This window comes from Mustela erminea, chromosome 16 (genome assembly GCF_009829155.1).
Source record: "Mustela erminea isolate mMusErm1 chromosome 16, mMusErm1.Pri, whole genome shotgun sequence".
Lineage (NCBI taxonomy): Eukaryota > Metazoa > Chordata > Mammalia > Carnivora > Mustelidae > Mustela > Mustela erminea.
The window spans coordinates 15604283-15610028 of record NC_045629.1 but is presented as its reverse complement, the minus strand read 5'-3'; positions in this window follow the sequence as shown (position 1 = coordinate 15610028).

Sequence of the window (5746 nt, the reverse complement as noted above, 5' to 3'; positions counted from 1 at the left end):
ACAAAAACAGTGTGTACTTACTTTCTCATAGTTACTGTGCATCAGGAATCGAGGCTAAATCTAACTAGGAACTCTATGTCAGAGTCTCTCACAAGGCTTCAGCCAAGGTATTGTATAAGTCTAGGTTTCATCTAAAGGCTCTACTGGGAAGGATTTGCTTCTAAGTTCACTGAGATGGTTATTGGCAGGGCTTGGTTCATTAAGAAATTTTGGGCGGACGGATTCAGCGCCATAGTGGTGATAAGGCTGAGTCTGCTCAGGTCCTTCCACATGCCCTCTGCCAACCCCTTCAGCTTGTTTCATCAGAGCGAGCACGTGAGAGGAGCCAAAGCGAATGCCAACAAGACAGAATCCAGTCTTTTATTTTGGAAGTGATATTACTCATCCTTGCATATTCTACTCATTAGACGTAAATCGCCAAGTCCAGCTTACCGCAAAGGAGAGGATGGCCCACAAGGACAAGAATGCCAGGAGATGGAATCGTTTCAAGCCCTGTCAGAAGTTACCTACCACATTGCCTTTGTTTTTCATTCCTCAGTATTTTCCTTTAAAAATATAAAATTAATACATGAAATTGCAATTGTTCTATCATCCCTATTAGAAATCTTAATATCTTGGGGTACCTGACTAACTCAGTCAGTGGAACATGGGACTATTGATCTTGGGATTGTGAGTGTGAGGCCCACTTTGGGTATAGAGGTTACTTAAAAATAAAACCCTTAAAAAAAGAAAGAAATATAAATATCTTATTCTAGTTGGGTAACATATTTAAGAGAGTTTTGATCATGCAAGAAGTGAACACAAAAGCAATTGTCCCCCCAACAAAAAAGCTTTACAATTGATCCATTGGCTGCCAATCGCAAGTTTCCCTCAAGTTAGACAAGTTCAGCCATTTGAAACAAATTATGACATTTTCTGAGAGTAAATCTAATCCCTAAATTAATAATATATCTTGCCCAGTCATGCACACTTGTAAATTCTTTCTCAAAAGTTTAATTATCCATTCTGAATTTATAGCTACCCAAAATAACTGACTACAAAGCACTATTATCATGTTGAAAGAGCATTTATTAAGGATTCGATTATGCCCACCACTGTGTATATACATATGTAAGGGTCTTAACATTCTAGCATTTACATTCTAAAAGACTTAACTCTGATATGGTAAACAGATATGGCAGCAGTAACTTGGAACCACCTTAGGTTACACTTTCTTATCTACTCACAGCATCCTTCCAGGAACCATAGGCATTCAGAAAGTAATACATTGAACAAATGTCAATTCATCTCATATTTATGAAACGCCTATTACATTCCAGAAACTACACTAGGCACTGAGAATACAGTGGTGAATAATGCAAAAAACCATCCTGCTCTGATAAAACTTACTCTGTAGTGAGAGAACTAGACAATAAACACATAAACAAATAGATAATGTAATTATAGATACGATGAGTGTTAGAAATCAACACAATTAGGTAATAACTAAGAGGTTAGTTTGAATTGGGTGGTTAAGAAAGGCCTTTTTGAGCAGAGGCTATTTGATCTGAGATTAGAAGAATAGGAATGAACTTGACTTCCAAAGAACTAAAGAAAGATTTCCAGCTGGAGGGACAAGGACACTCCATTGCAAAGAGTTCAAGGGACTAAAAAACAGAAAAAGAGACACCATTCCTGGAGCTGGTGTGTGATGGTGGAGGAGAGAAAATGAGATAAGCTCCCAGAGGGCAGAGTCTTCCTCATGTGGGGTCATATAGGCCAGAAAATGGATTTTCAGCCTATATTTAAAGATTTTACTTATTTATTTACTTACTTATTTAGAAAGAGTGAGAAAGAGAGAGTAGGGGAGGGGCAGAGGAAGAGAGAGAATTGTAGCAGACACTAAGCAGAGCCTGACCCTGGGCTGAATTCCACAACCCTGAGATCACAACCCAGAGATCACGACCTGATCCAAAACCAAGAGTTGAACACTTAACTGACTGAGCCACCCAGACATTGCTAATTTATATTTTTTTAAATTCCCCTAGTTCCCATGTGGCAAATGGATGTGGTCCGAGCTGGCAGGACTTGTGGGCAGCTGTCACAGGTAGACTGGTGCCAGATGATGGGGCTCAGAGACAATTTGGGGCCATGGAGTTGGAAAGTGAGTGATTTCAATAAATATGTTTGAGGGGTCAATGGGAATGGTAAGAAAAAAAGGAAGACTTGGGCTGTCCCTGGATTTGGAGGTTGAGCATTTACTGAGACTAAACAGAGCACAGCTCTGGGCTGGGGGTTGGCGGGGGTGAGGCACAGGACTTGTGAGGCTGGGGAGCTCTACTGCAAACACCGTGTTCAATTTGAGATGCTTATTACTCATCCAAGTGGAGATGTGAGCAGTGAGATTTTCAAGGTTATAGCTCAAGGGACCAAAGCAGACTGGAAATATCAATTCTAATACAATCAGCAAGTAGGTGGTATTCCCAACCATGAAAGCAAATGAGATACCTGGGGACAGACTGTAGATGGAGAAGAAAAGAGTAGCCCAGAGCAAGCCCTGGGGTACTGAGTCATTTAGAGGCTGGATAGTGGAAGATGAGGTGGAAGAGAGATCAACAAAGGAAATTAAGCAGGAGAAAAACCAGGAGTATAGTGTCAGGAAATCCAGGAGAGGAGAGCATTTTAAGGAACAGGTGATCAAATCAAATGCAGTTGTCATTAACCCTGAGACCTGCCCTTTACATTCATCAGGATAGAGGTTGACAAGCCCCTGTGCAAGAAGCTTTAATGAAGTGGTAGAGACTGAAGAATGATCTGAATAGATTGAGGAGTAAATGAAGGCTAAGAAAGGAGAGACAACTGGCCTGAGAAGTACTGAAGTAAAAGGAAGTCTTAAATGGGTAGCACTGCCTTTAATCTCTTTATCTCTTTGAATAATTCAGAACATCCTAGTGAGCTTTTGCAAATACTAAATGGTGGCCATATTAGTCAGGATTCTCCAGAAAACAGAAGCAATGGCCTATGTAGAGATGTGTAGAATGAGACACATTGTAAGAGACTGGCCAAATGATTATGGAGGCTAAGACATATGGCCCAAGACATATGGTCTACAACCTGGAGGCCCAACAGAGCTTGTGGTGGAGTCCCAGTCCAAATCTAAAAGCCTGAGAACCAGTGGGGTCAAGGGTGTAAGTCCCCACCTAAATCTGAAAATCTGCCAGGAGCACTTGTCTGATCCCAACTGAGAGAGCACACATTCACCCTTCCTTTGCCTTTTCTGTTCTACTTGGGTCCTCAGAAGATGGAGGATGTCTACCCATAATGGTGAGGACGATCTTCTTTTACTCGGTCCACAGATTCGAAATACCCACAGGTGCGTCCATAGATCTTCCAACATCCCTTAGTCCAGTCAATACGTAAAATTAACCATCACAGAGACCAATAAATATGGTGAATAATAATATTTATTTGTTCCACGTACATTTATGAAGTACCTCATTATGAGAAAATCACTGATAATTCAAAAGTAAATGATGAACAAAAATAGCTTCTGCCATCTAACCATTACCAGGTTCTTTAAACAGGTAGAACCAGCTCTTTCCAACACTACATGGTGCACTGGAATAGAGGTGGTTATATGAATTCAGATGGAGGACAATAGCTCTGCCCGGGGAGGTAAAGGAGGTGTTATTACTGAAGCAATATTAATATTAACAGTAAACAATGAAAGAATGCTTACTAGAGGCCAGGCCTTCCTCTAAACACACGGTAGATATTGACTCATTTATCCCTGACAACTCTGTCAAGTAGGCATTGCTATTATCCCCATTTTACAGATGATGAAAATGAGGCTCATAGGTTTACTTTAACTTCCAAAGATCATATGCCCAGTAGATGGTGGAGCCAGGAATCAAAGCCACACAGTCCCACTTCAGATTCTGTGTTGTAACCATTACACCTGTGGTTCTCTAAGTGTGGTCCCCAGACCAGCAGCATCAGCATCATCTGAGAACATCCTAGAAATGCCAATTCTAGGGGTGCCTAGGTGGCTCAGTTATTAAGCATCTGCCTTTGGCTTGGTTCATGATCTCAGGATCCTGGGATATAGCCCCACATTGGGCTCCCTGCTCAGCTGGAAGCCTGCTTGTCTTTCTCCCACTCCCTCTGTTTTTGTTCCCTCTCTCACTGTGTCTCTCTCTCTGTCAAATAAATAACTAAAATATATATAAAAAAGAAATATCAGTTTTTCAGGTTCTACCTTATACCTTTTGAATCTGAAATTATGGGAAAATGCCTCGCAATATTTAGTTCAACAAACCCTACAGGTGATTTTAAAGCACACTAAAGCTTGAGAACCACTGCACTCTATTATGCTTCCTAAAATAAGATAAACAGCTTGGCAAATAGATAGAAGTGGTCAAGTGTTCAGGAGGTGAGAGCAGCTGGTGAGAGGAAGAGAACAGAAGAACAGGACATGGGGTGGACCAGCAGGTAATTCCATGAACTAGACACCCTCTTGCTTCCCTTCACATCTTCTGAGCCTACCTCGTATCCCAGCCACTGCTGCCCTAGCCAATTCTGTGAGGATCTTGCCCCTCTTGGCTCGGGTCTCATTTGCTAGTGCCTTTTCTCCCATGCCTCCCACTTCCTGCATTGAGGTTTCTCTGCCCCTCATTGTGGGACATCCAGGGAACTATCTCTACACACATACAAGCTTTGCATGGACAGGTGGGGGCATTAACAACCATGGGGCCTCCTTTTATCAGGGGAGGAGGAGGGTGGAAATGGATAAATAGGTGTTCCATCTCTCAGTCTGTAGGCAAACATATGTCATAAGTTTCCTCCCAAAGTCCCAGGAGGATCAGGCAGCATTTGCCCTTAGTGGGCGTCAAATCAATAGAAGACCCTTGTATTCATTTTCTTTCTGTTCCCTTCTTCCAGCCCCTCACTCCTACTCTCTGGAAACTTGTTCCCAAACAAACTGCCCATACATAAGCCTTTGTTAGCTAGACAAATGAAGCCCAGTTGAGGACAGTTTCAAACAGAGAATGGAATGTGAGAAAGACCAGGGTGTCTACCTGGTTCCAAGAGTAGGAACAAGTCCAGCATGGACACAACATGAAGCACAAAGGAAAGAGTGGGTTGAACTGAACATGGAGAGGAACCCCAGATCTCCTTTGGCCTTGTGAGCCACTGAAGACATTTGGATTTATTCTCAGAGCAGTGAAAGCCTTTGAGGGTTTGAAGCAGAAAGTGGCATGATCTGATTTGCATTTTTAAAAGCAAAAGACTCTGCATTTTTAAAAGACTCTGGCTGCATAGATTGGCCATGACCAAGGATGGAGACGGGAGATCTGGCAGAGGGGAGGAGAAATACTGCTGGTCTGGAGGAAGGCGGTGACCATTGATATGGAGAGAAGTGGACAGAATCTAGAGATATTTAGGATGAAAACAGGAATTTGTGTTTGATGAAATCCTGGGGGGGTCAGGGGTGGCGAGTCTCCCAAGAATGTGAATCAGGAAAGAGAAATTAGGGCTTATGGAGACTGGGGTGATGTGAGAAGGAAACAGAGGAGAACTGATCACTAGAACATGCAGCTCTCAATAGGATTTTCCATTTTAGTCAAATACTTCTCTTCTACCCATGACACTAAGGGTGGAAATACCGTGAGAACCCACAAGTGTGCATTCTCCAAAAAGCACGAGAGTAAGGGAATGCTAGTGCCCCATGTTTGCCTTTAGCAAATCATTTCACTTGGTTCCCCAA